The sequence below is a fragment of the Malurus melanocephalus genome, unplaced genomic scaffold (assembly GCF_030028575.1).
Source record: "Malurus melanocephalus ecotype Western Australia unplaced genomic scaffold, MMel_1.1 scaffold_2, whole genome shotgun sequence".
Lineage (NCBI taxonomy): Eukaryota > Metazoa > Chordata > Aves > Passeriformes > Maluridae > Malurus > Malurus melanocephalus.
Genome location: NW_026623234.1, coordinates 2,478,991 through 2,492,405, shown reverse-complemented (window position 1 = coordinate 2,492,405; position 13,415 = coordinate 2,478,991). Strand labels below are relative to the sequence as shown.

The 13,415-nt window shown below is 39.1% G+C and overlaps 1 protein-coding gene across 9 annotated transcripts in view; it reads right to left on the bottom strand.

Annotated features, from left to right (window-relative positions):
* Window positions 1-13,409, bottom strand: part of CELF1 (CUGBP Elav-like family member 1) — a 59,319-nt gene extending 45,910 nt beyond the window's left edge. For 5 of the 9 annotated variants that reach the window (XM_057364547.1, XM_057364556.1, XM_057364564.1 and 2 more), the window contains exon 1: window positions 13,382-13,399. The gene's annotated coding sequence lies outside the window, so the exon portion shown is untranslated. Of the gene's footprint in view, window positions 1-13,381 lie in introns of all 9 variants that reach the window. The other 4 variants (XM_057364582.1, XM_057364592.1, XM_057364600.1 and 1 more) reach the window with 1 other exon arrangement.
* Window positions 13,410-13,415: the final 6 nt, after the last annotated feature.

Here is a 13,415-nt window from a genome sequence, read left to right as displayed (position 1 = left end):
ACACTACACAGATTGCTAATAGAGAGGCCTACACAAACCAGAGGAAGTTTCAATTACTACACAGCTCACAGGCCACAACCCACAGAAAGTGTCACTTTGTAGTAACCCTTACTAATAAGGCAACAAGACAACAGAGATAGCAAGGGGAAACTCCTACAGCATAAAAACCTTACCAGAGAAGGAACCATACTTTCTTATCGAAGAACTGTCCTTCTTCTGCAATCGTTACACCAGCCAAACCCCTCAGCCTCAGAAACTGCTTGTTCAGTGCGAAGCCACAGCTCAGTCACTGCGCCTGCTCAATTTATTTTGGCAGACAAAGCTGCTGAATACTGTTTTTCTCAGTGCTGCCAGCACAAATACTAAAGCGTATACATGGTAGCAGACAACCTGTACACTAAGTAGACCAGCTGAATTACTCATGACAGTGTGTTCTACTATAAGGATCTAAGTTCTTTCAACTTAAGATATAATAGAAAGAACAGAATGAAGAATAGAAGAGATGCACATATTGGGATCACTGCAGATTAAGATGAAAAGAGAAGAAAGCATTTAAAATGCTAAGCTTCAAGTYGCTCTAACCAGGACATCATAAAGTACTTAATATTTGGGATGTTGACCATATTTGCAACGTCTGTTCCATGTCCAGTCAGCAATTACAGCCCAAATACCCCCAAGATTGATCACTGAGTCTTACAATCCATAATTAAAGTTTAAAAAGACATACTTTAGAATGCTAACCAGTCTTAYGATCTACTGTTGAAAACATGGGACTGGGGCTTAGAAGAGCGCACTTCTATTATTAGCTATGGGGCTGAATAGTCACTTTTTGGTCCTAAGAGTTTCCATTTGTAGAATATGGACAAATATGTACAAAGAAATAGTATCTTACTTCTTTGTGAAAAAGTACTTTGAAAACTATTGACAGAATGTATTCAATCGGGAGTATCATCACATTGTTACAGTTGCATCCCAGCAGAAATCCTAGTAAACAACTTCACAAAAAAAAAAAAAAAAAAAGGCACAAAACATCTGTCTGTCTGTTAATAAAACCCAAAGCATCTCACGAACAGAAGATTTTATCTTACTATTTTCCTCCACATTGTGGCATTAAGGGACTCCCAAAACATACCAGGAGTTGCATATACAGAAGGTACAAACAAAACCAACATTTCATTTACTTTCTGAATGAAGGTTCAAAATACTCAGAACTCATGCATTCATGTTTCGCTTTATGGATACTGTACATGCCACAGGAAGACCTATCATATACAGCAGACTTYGGTCTTCTTTTGGGTAAAAGATTGAGTGTTAGTGAACACAGACAATAGTCTCAGTTTAACCACTAAGCCTACTTCTAGATGGAACTGAACAACAACCTCATCCATCTCAGCCTTAAGATTCAAATACTAACATTTTCAACTTAACTATCATTAAAGGCAAGATAAAAAAATCTCAGTGGGGAAACCATCCCTGTACAATGTTTGACAGATAGTTTGCATAGCTCTGTGTTAAAAATTCAAGATACTTCCCTTTTTTCTGATTGTACAAAAGGGAATAGATTCAAAAGCAAACTGAGAATGTAGACATATTGCAGGTATCTCCACAAAGATGCTCAAATGCAATCGCTATTCTGTATTACCACATCTAAAATGCTAAAGGAAGTGTATATGGCTTTTTCTAGCACCTACTGCCAGCTTCAGTAGGAAAATAATTTTGCAGTGTCCCAATTTTGAAAGATCAGAATTGAACTGTTTACAAAATTCTGAGTAAGTCTGAAATTCCGTATTTGCAAAATGTTGAAGTATAAACATTTATATCTTATTTCCAAGAAGCACAACTAAGAAAGATTGTTTTACCTTAAGCTTGTATGTGTGTCTTGCTTGGCTTATATTAGATTAATACTTGGCATGAACTCTACTGTGCAGAATTGGCCACTGCCATGCCTGAAAACCAAAGAGTAAAAATATGCTCAAATTTTTTAATTTTTATTTTGTAATAGGTACATGGTAAATCTTTCRTAGAAGTAAATGGATACAAGTCTCAAATTACACTCATTTACATCTGCAAAGAATTGGAGTTACTGCTCTATTATAATCAATGAATAGTGATTCAAATCACTCATTAACACTTGAAGAGATTTAATATTGGGTGTGTAGAGCTGAAGGTTTAAAAAATATTTCATACTAWTTCCTTTTCTCTATCAGAGGCAAATGCTGGCATTGTCGTGGGAGCATCAACTTAGAAATATCCCACTTTTGTTCAAAACCACAAATATAATAAAAATCTAATCATTTCACTGTAAAGCAGTTCTTACTCAGCTACTAGTCCAGATCTCTGAAGGTTTCTCATTTGTCATCATTTTCATTTACTTTGATTTCTTTTTTGCAACATTTACTCCCCTCTTCAGTATCTTTATATAGTATCTGAAACATGCAACTGTAAACACAGAAAACAAACMAAAAAAACCTGCATTCATTTACAATCTACTGAAAACACAGGAATACATCARCACATACAGCACCACGAAGCATCATTTTTATCAAGGTAACCAATCACAACTGCCACACTTCAGGTGAAGTTTTCTCAGTCTGAAGAAGTTTTCATTCCTGGTTAGGAACATCTGAACACAGCTAATAGAACGTCTTTCCTACTRGTATAAGCACTACCCTCATGGTCCATTCTGTGACCCTGACATACTCCCACCAGGCTGCTCATCCCCTGTGGTTGATGCTCACTGGTTCCTATGCCAGCAAAGGTGTGCTTGCTCCTTTCTCTTCCCAAGGCCTCAGAAACTCCTTCCTGTACAAGGCTGGATCCATAACCTCATCTTAGACTTTAGCTGGATGGGGGGAGAAGGATCAAGAGGGTCAATGTATTTTACCTAGAATTAGAGGTTTATTTCTTGCTAGAAGTCTTATGCATGCATTTTCAGAGGTTCTCCATTTACACAACTTCTCCACTAATTCTTTTCCATTAACTTTTCCTGATGCTATGACATCAGCTGGTTTCCACTGCTAGCAGGAAGAGACTCCAGAAACTGTGACAAAAATAAGTGCTATAAATATAGCTTTGGCTACACAAGTATACAAAATAGACATAAAATAAATATCTTTCTGSATTCTCTATACTTTGTGCCTCGATTCTGGAGGCACCTTACACTTCTAAAACCTTCCATGCAGCACATTATTTTCTCTCTGTCCTCATATCAGAAAAGCTCACTAATTTCTTCCCAAATGAACAGCAGGCTTCTCTGTACAACAGCATCAAACACAGTGAGTATCAACTACTGCATTCCTAAACAAATATGTTAAGACAACATTTAGGACTTCCCTGCCCAGAAACAAATTATATGTACCACAGCAAGTAACAGATGCAAGCAATTCTTACTTAATATTTTCAGGTTATACTACTTAAAAAACTGGATAAGAGTTCTCCATAAACATTCCACAGAAATGAGGAAGAAATACAAATGAATAGATTGAGATACTCCTACTCTAGATCCAGTTTAAGCTGGTGCTCTTGCCAAAAGAACAATGCACAACTCTTTCCTCACCAGCTGTCCAGCCCCACCTATGTATAACAAGCCAGAGAAAGGAAATGGTCAATGTATGATCTTGTCTACCCTCACCAGGAAAATAATAGTTTAACTCAGACATGCTCCTAGATTCAATTCACTGCACAACCACACATAYGTTCTTGGTAGCAAAAAGGAACTGAAAAACATATGAAAAATGGCACAGATCTCTTTCAGAGCAATACTGGCAGATAGTAATTTAAATTACTCATGGAACTAGATCATCAGATTTAGGTGCTGAATTTCACACAATTAAATCTCTACTGACTGATCCTTTTTAAAGACCTTAAATGATAAACATKGCTTCCACCACTTCTGTTAAGAAAACACTGTGCTTGTAAGAACTATGTACATGTTCTTCCATATAGTCATCTTCACTGACCCAATTCTGTATCAGTGGACTGCCTCAAATACTAAAAACATATCACTCTATAATCTTGATTAAATAATACAATTGGATTTTTTAAAATCACAAATATCCAACTTTCATTTATTCTTCCTGGACTTTAATACCTGCAATTACTTCACAATAACAGTAATAACTTTCATCCATTTGAAACGCACACTGGACTTAATTCCAAATTCCTGTAATATTCCCATATGTCCATGCTTAACCTAACATTTTAATTCAACCACATGACTATGATATTTTTTAAAAAAGATTTATTTTTGTGAAAAAAAAAGTATCATGGCAAGAAGAAAATAAAAGATTACGCCTTYCTGTGGAATTTCAGTACCTTCAAAGGATATCTCACAAAAGTTAATTTTTCTTTTGTCTCCAACCCTGATAAAACCTTTTTTGCAAACATGATAACACAGTCAGTCTAGAACAGCTTATTGGGTATTCCCCCTTAAACATGGAAGTATACAYGGCAAACAAGATTTCCTGTCTTGATAGCTTGGCTTAGCTCTGAACAATGTCATTTTCTTATATACTTACATACTATGCCTTTAGGAAGATTCTAACAAAATGGTCTGATTTAAATTCCCCAGCGCCATTCTACAGCCTATCTTTCATCTACTTAAATGCCCTCAGTGCACATATATTTATTCAGTGTTCCATCCATTTATCATGGCATCTTTCACAGAACGGACATGCAGTATTTTTTAAACAGCAGTGTACTTTTCAGGAGGCCTTTGAAACTGCTTAATCACATTCCTGCTCCAAGACTACAAGGAAAAGTTAAGTATGCTACAAGAAAACACTTGAAAGCCAAGGAACCATAAAACTCCAACCACTGGCCTCAAACACTACCAAGAATTGCTTTTAACTGKTAACTCATATAAATGAAAGTTCGACAACTTGGGAGTCAGCAAGTGGAAAAGTGGGAAGAAAAGCAGGCAGAAGACCTAATTCTAGCAGAGGCTGCCAGAATTAGGCAAAATACCAAGATACTTCAGGTAACAAGCTTTACATCCCGCAAGCTGCATATTTATGACAAATTCCATAGGTTTTCCAATTGAAGATGGAAAAAWCTACTGCAGTGTGTCCCCATGGAACAAAGAATGATCAGAAAACAGCCACACAGCTAAGTTGCTTGAGTTCAATCAGTTTAAGAAGATAACCCTCTGTCACATATCAATCACAGGTCCCTGCCTGCAGACATCAGTWTAATCCAGACATTGTGAGGCAGCTGAGATCCACCAATTTGCCTCCAAAATTTCCTTCTTCTGAATTCAAGAGACACACAGCTTTCTCAGGAGGAAATAGACACTGCAGTGGTAGGAAAGAAAAATAATTCAGACTGAGTTCATGGAACATGATCCTTTAGAAAAAAAGGCAGAATCTTGCTAAAATCAATTTCACAACTGAAACAAAGTTTCCCTCTCTCAAATTTAAGAAACAAAGGGCTGATGCCATTTGCRTAGATATTCAAAAGGCAGCAGAATTTTTAAGAGGACAGTATTTCCTAAAACTCAGCAAAAGTACCCTATAAAAAAATCCCTCTTTCTCCCTCTCAAAAACTTGCCACTGTTAATATGTGTTCAATTGCTGCCACCATTTTGAGCACCTTTCTGCTACTCAAAGAAGATCATATAAACAGTTTACTACAYTGTAGCAGCTAACAGACTTTCTGCACTATTTGTTCATCTGATCTACTACTTAAAAAAAGCAATTGTGAATAGTCATCCCAGTGTGTTGGGAGGGCCTCAATACAAAGTGTATGCAAACATACAGTCAGGGAAGTGTTAGCTRCAAGTTTCCAGCTCTTCCTAACAAGGTATTTCCTACAAGCCCCATCCYTGAACACCAACTCCTGATTCCAAACTAGGCAGGCCAGGGTCTAGCTCCTCATTAATCCCCATTGCCCATAACAAGCAAAGACAGCACTCAAATCTTCCAGGACAGGATCTAGCTTTCATTAATCTTCAAGGCAGACAGTGACAACAGACCTTTTATGGAAGGTTACAGGCCTTGGCTAATCACTCTCCAAAGCAGGAAGGGAGATTAAAATTCTCATCCCAGAAGACAGCAGCTCTTTTGGAGGTTAAATCTGTGTCTTTTTGATACCACTGTCACCCACTGCATACTGTCCCTGCRAGAGAACTGCATTCCCAGTCCCTAGACTCCCAAATCTGGATGAACTGCATTTTACAAAAATGACAACACCCACAAAGAGATCACCTTTTACTTGGAATGCCAGTCATCCCCAGAGATGCAGAGGGAGACAGACAGACGGATGTAACAGAGACTGTAAGCCCTGGCTCTCAGTTCTGCTCAGCAAATGCCCACCAGGCAGGCCATGCTGCCTAGTGAGCCAGTGTGCTCTGCTGGACAAATATAGAAAGCAGAAAGTGGAACAACCCTTTCAGCAGAAGAGATTCTGCTGAGCTCCCTGAGAGGGAGGAGCAGGGAGCTGAACCAGCCGAACTGCTTTACCCATACATGGTCTCTGAAAGAGACCATTGCTAAGACAAGTTCCTTTACACATGCACACCCTCATTTACTGTCACACTGTGCAAGGAAAGAAAAGAATTGAAGTGTACAAACCTAAAGGCATTACTGTTTTGAAATGAGTCCCAAGTCTGTTTTGCTCAAGCCCACCTTAATAATGCACAAATGCCTAACACTATTCACCAACAGAATCTGGGCAGCAACTCAGAAGCAAGACAAAAATCTTCCTCCCAGTGAATCCCCACATCCACCTGCATTTCAATAACTACTGTGCTAATAAAAGTCTTCCTTGTTCCTTTTGGACACACACATTCACATATAAAGTTCTTGGTTTGACCTTCTCCCCCCTCTGGCCCAAATTGAATTACAGCAATCTTTTTAAACCCTTCTCCCTTTTAAAGTATTGTCCTAAACCAGGAAGCATGACCTTTCTCAGTGGTTGATACCATTTACTACGGGTGACCTGCCATATCATGTCTACTTTCCCTGTAGTCCTTTTTCCCAGTGTTCAAACACAAACTAAACCTTACCTTACGCATCCTCTTTAAAAACATAAGAAATGCACTGCTATGCTCCATCCTCTTCTTGCCCTCCCCCCACCCCCCCGCCCCACTCCTTTCACGTTTGGGTATGGAAAGATGGAAAGAGGAGAGTCGGTGTCATTGAAGACCCAAAGCCCTAGGTATTCATAAAAAAAAAAATAAAAATTAAAGAAATAGCACAGTCTATGACTTTTTTTAATACACAAGTATGAGAGTTTGCAAACTCAAAAGCAGCTTCATTTATACAAAAAAGCCTAATTTTTCACGATTTATTACCACATGCTGCTGCCCATTTCTTCTACTTGGCGCATCCCACATTTATGTGGTGATACAAAACCACCATATAGGAGTTACCAGAAAAGTTGTGTCATACAAGTAAGTGGAAGCTGCAACTTCCAGCTGTATCAGGAGTGCAGTAGCCAATTCAGAGTTCAGAGAAATGCACGAGTAGTTAGGTAGTCCTGTTAATCACATGCACAAGCAGATACAAAAGTGCTGGCATTTAAACCAACAATCTTGATATTTTCTCAAATTTCTCATTACTGAGATAATGGTTTATGCTGCCTGCAAATTCAGGAAGACATCAGCATGCCCAGAAATAGCTCTACACCTAAGCATAACCTAAACTGTTTTCCTCACAAAAAAGGATCAAGAATATGTGTCCTAGACCTGCTTCCCAAGAAATGCCTATTAAACTTACTCTTGAATTAAATGAAAAAAATATTTYAAACACAAAGAAATTCCAAAGCAAATTCTGCATCAGACAATTAGTGTCATAACAGCTTCCACACTGTGAAACACAGACAATACCACCTACAGCCAGTCTCTGATAATGATCAAATTCTGGCACTGTATAATTCAAAGTGTAATATGGGTGGCTTTACTCCATAAATATCACAATATTCTCACTTAACTTCTCCTAAGTCTCCAATGCATATAATCATGGATTTCTGAGCAGTCAAAACTGCTTTAGAGAAATAAATAAAATCCTTTTTTCCCCCAAAAAAGACTTTGCATATCGGTATTTTTATAGGTATCACTTCTAATGTCACTTAGAACTGCACAAGGAATTTTTTACTGTTCAACTCATTATACTCAATAATGCTACCCATTGTACAGTCCTTGAACAATCACAAGCAAGAAAAACAAAAAAACTCAGAAGAAATACAATTCTTCATTAAGTTGACCTGTCAYTGAGGTATTTTTTAATTCAGAATTTTTAATAGAGAATAGAGAATTTTTGAACACAAATAGCAAGAAAACACAACTAAGGAGGCAAAAAACATTTTAAGACCATGCTCTTCTTTGGAATACAAAACTATAAATAAGAGAAGAATTACTTTCATATTGTATTGTAGCTACATGAAATGCAAAAGCTAGCTGTGACAKTCAAAAAACATTCTCTTCCTGAAAGATCAATATTTCATAGTCTTCTGAAGAAACATTTATCAAAACTATATCTTGTAAGATTTTGCAGAGATAATAAGACGCCTTGTATTCATCCTGCCAATCTCTACATATATTAAGATAGATGGTATCTTTTCTGTATGTAGACTTGGACAGTCTGCTAAATGTTTGATTTGAATTACAAGCTCCTCTGCTTTGGAAAAAGTAGACATGAATATTCCCTTTTGAATAGTCTAAAAGATTTGTGGATTGCATGYCTATGTTGGAATATCTTTTGAACTGCATAGTTTGGGACAAAAATAGCAGAGAATATGCATGGGTTCAGTGAAAGCCTGAATTTTAAGTGATAAGATGTTTGAAGAACAACAGTTTTACTTTGACATGTGAAATACTGAAATCTAGTGGATAACAGCTACATTGTTTTTGTGAAAGGTGCAGTACAAAACAGCCTGGAGATATAAGAGAAAGCTACCTAAAAGAACAGTTTTGATGGTGGTGAAAAAAAGAAGTCAAGGTCCTGAAAAACTCAAATGAATTTAAAGAAAAAATAAAATAAGACAGTCATCTGGGTTCTTACATGAATTGGGAGAGCATTCAATTCTGAGACAATACAGAGAATTAAAAAATGTTCTGCARAGGAAAGCCTGCCAGATACCACACCAGCATGACACCAGATACTCAAGAAACACTCATCCTCTTATCCACATGCTCATTCAAGATCTCTTTGAGATGTGCTGCTGAAAAGGACAAAGAACCCAAAGTGCCTGCTCATTTGCATGGATTTCAGCAATACTCAAGCTAGTTGTCCCATGCTATTTATAAGCAATTTAGTCAAACCAGTGTAAAAATTCCAGAGTGATACSGTTTTAAACCCAGTTTACATAATCTTAAGTCTACCTAGGACTTTACTACTGCAAGCCAAGCCATTAAATCAGTTATACATCTACTCTAAATCAGTACAGACTCATTATCAAAACTTGCAGTTTGTCAGTTTGTGACTAACACTCTGCCTCTAACAGTGCAGTCAGTAAACCAGAACACCTTTTCTAAACACAAAACAAAAAAACCAGGCCATGATATACTGAGCAGACTGAAGATACAAGGGTAGCATGAATACATGGGAAAGACAAGATTGCTTGTGGACAAGGACTCCTCTTCTGGCATAAGGCTTTCACTAACATATGCCTCCACCASAAACTGCACCATCTAAACTGAAATTCTTCACCAAGAGCTGGAAACTACTGAAGACTGCTGTTCAGCTATCTAGTTGCTCACTGTTCATCCTGAAATCAGCTAGCAACGATGCATTTTCTTTAGCACAGAGCTAAGACAGTTGGAAGTTTGAACCTACCCAAGATGTCAAAGATGACTTCCTTTCCCKGGGATGATGACTGTGCTGCACTATATTGCTGTCACACAAACAGGTYTGCTCTGTCCATCACAGTTCAGACTCATGAGCTATATTCCTCCCTACAGCAAAACACCTGCAGACTAAGTGGCACTGCAGCTTGGACCCAATGCACATACTAGTTCCATGTGCTTGAGTCTCACATCAGGGGCAAACCATGATGTTCAGTTACTGTCTGGGAAATCTCCTCTTGAAATGTAAATGCTCAAGCTCTCTGTTTTCCCTGTGATGTCCCAAACACAAAGTGTCTTGGCACCTTTCTAAAATAGGTGAAGACAGCAAAAGCAGAAAATGTGGTATCTTGCATTCTTGCATTTATTCATATAACACAGGTATCTCTGATGACTGGAGGAAGGCCAATAAAGCTACTAGTTACTTTTTCCAATCAATATAATCTCTTGCCTGAAGAAATCTTGTAACAGGATCACCGCCACTCAAGATTCTGTGCTGTGATAGTTTGAGAAATACGCATTAAAGGCCCTAGAMAACTTTTCTCAATTTACAATTCCCAATCTAATAAAACCTGAAATATTTAGTCTTTGATTCATACTATTTTTTCTCCTGCCAAATATCTGATCAATGCATAAAAATTATACCTTCTTGCCTGAAGGCAGTTACCAAGGCAGCAAATAACTCTGCATGTCGTCTTGAAGGACAAGCAATACTGAACATGCCCAGATTGAAAAAAAGCATTTCAGACATTCATGGCAAGACTGAAGAAAGCAGAAATGTACATCTGAGTCTGTTTGACTATTRCTGCTGTTTCAATAACCAAACTCACATTATAATTTGGAATGCTAGATATATTCCTTAAGAACAGTCTCCAGTTCAACACACTGAACACCGGGTTCTTAGATGTCAATGTTAAAGACTAATAAATGGGAAATTTTTAAAACTATTGAGAATTTGTATCACTTCCCACCTACTCTAAAATAGGCACTAAAGGAAAAATCAGAGTGATTCTGAAGAGGTTTGTGGCTGATGACTCAGTAACTGATAATCAATAATCACATTTCAGAAAAATATGCAGGAAATAGTTAAGGAGCAACCTGAACTATTAAAAAAAGTTTCCCAATAGGTTCAATTAATACCGAATTACAGGTAGAATCTTACTTTACTCTATGTGAATCTATATATTTAAGATTCACATAAACATCTAGTTTTCATGAAATTCTACTAATTCAGGATATTTTTAGTGGTTTAGGAACAAAATTTAYATAATATTATAAATCTTTCCCATATTTTAAAGCATCGTATCTTGTTCCAACCAATGATTCTTCAACTGTTGTATATATTACTTGCAAGTTATGGTCTTATTAACAATAAGATAGACAATCATTGTGTATCTATGATCCTACCACATTTCCTGTTTACCCTTTTAGAGAAGTAGTGCCAGAATCCCTACTTGTAGTAGAAAAACTAAAAGAATCTTCCCCCTACCATGCAAAGATAATCTTATAAGTGCATCAAGTTTTGGAGGCCTAACAGAAACATAGATATAGTAAGAAGTACAGAGTACTACCATGGATTTCTTTACCCATCTTTCACAATGGGAGATAGGGTAAGTTCATACTTTGTAGGTCATTTGCTTCCAAAACAAAACTATTTAACAAACAAATCTTCATGTTGTAATGTTCATGACTTTTGAACAGTCACTTTTCAATCATCTGCTTTTCTACAGATACTGTGTTTCTGTTTTCTTTCGCATGTAAACAGAAYGTCCTAGAGCTGCATCAATTATTTTGTTACCTATAAAAAAATATAGATACAAAAGGGGAAACATGTAACCCAGCAGTTAGGATACTGCATCGATTTTTCCCCCAAAGTAGCATTAGGAACTTKGACAGAGAAAGGAAAAACAGAAAAAACACAGCCATGCAAGAATGATCATTCAGAAAGGGTGAACACACTCCTCAGAACAGCATACACTTTCCCCAATAAGTATCTATCAGTAATAATTTTGAATGGGAGCAGAGGCTGAAAGAGAACGGTGAACACGTAAAAAAAAAAAAATTCTTTGTATCAGTGTATTTAAAAATCCCTATTCAGGAATTTTAGTGATAYAGACCTTTGCACTCATGCCCCTGAGAAGATATAAGAATTGTGCTCCTTTCCTGGGGACTCTTTATCAGCAGGAATCCAACTGAACATATTAAGCTGCTAGATGCAAGCTGTACACACCCTAACATTTCCCAGCTGAGTCTAAAGACATACGTATTAATTGTAAACATCTACCACAGCATCAGTATTTCCAACAATGCTGCTTCTTCAAGACTTGGGTCCAGACACAATTCTAGGAAGATAAAGTATCTCATATTACACAGAGATGCCAAGAACATAGCCAAGGGGAATGGAAAAAAGAATAAAAATGTGATGGGTTTATTATGGCTATGCAATGCCAAGTCAGCGCAGTAAAATCTATTTGATGAACTAACCTGTAGAAAAACAATAGAAGAGACAGCAAAAGACACCAGGAGAGAGGTCAGCAGTTTTTGTGATCACTGGTACAAAGAGTAAGACTGGAAAGACAGACATACACAAAAAATAAAAACACAAGTTCAAGATAGACAGAAAMCCCAAGCTCTTGCAAGCCAGAAGTCAAATGTGATTCAAGATAAAAATCCCCACCAAATACTTTTCTAAATCAAGCAAACTGATGAAACACGCCCAACGACCACACATGCAAGCAGCACATACAAGAAACCTGCAATGCTTGAAAAATGTTCCCTGACAACTTCTGGCACAAGAGAATGCCTGTGCCTTAAAGGTGAAAATGTCTGGGCCACAATTTCTCGGGAATTTAAAGGAGTGAAGGTTCCACACTTTATTCTAAGGCTGCCTCTCAACTTCCTCGCAACAGGAAAAAAAAGCGTGCTACAAAAAAAGCGTGCTATTATCAACCTCTACTGCTTCTTCATGTATTTATGACCCATTATACGCTCCGTCTCTCCTGGTTTTTTATTCCTCTTCTTACTTCATTCCAGTATGTCTGTCACGCCTTCTCATACTTGAGACTGCAAATCCTCACACCGCGCTGAACTCCAATTTYCATGCTCGTGCTTCTCGTATGCCTGACTCGCCTCCACCCCCTGGTGCACTAAACACACAATTCACCGCTCCAGCGGACAGAGCCCCACCGTACCGAGGACAACAGCAACCGCACCCCAGGTTCCTCTGAGCGCCCGGGGGCCCAGCCCGGCAGGCTGACGGGGCCGAGCCCGGGGCAGCCGCTCCCCCGCCCCGGGGTCCGCCCGGCCTCGCCGCAGCCCCCCCGCCCCAATGGCGCCGCCGCCGCGGGCCGAGCTCGCACCCGCAGCGCCCCCGCCGCCGCCCGCGGCGCTGTCAGCGCTCGGATCAGATACGACACCCGACAGCCTCCGGCTCCGGGCCCCGGAGGGGCTCCCGGTGGGGCGGCACCGCCCCGGGATAGCGCGCTCGGGGCGGCGGCGGTTTCCCCGCGGGCAGGAGAGGGGTGGCCGCCTGGGCCCGGCACGAACGGCCCGGCGGCGGGAGCCCCGGGAAGCGAGGGGGAAGGGGCAAGGGGCCGTTACCTGCGCGAGACGGATCGCGCTTCCCGCCGGCTCG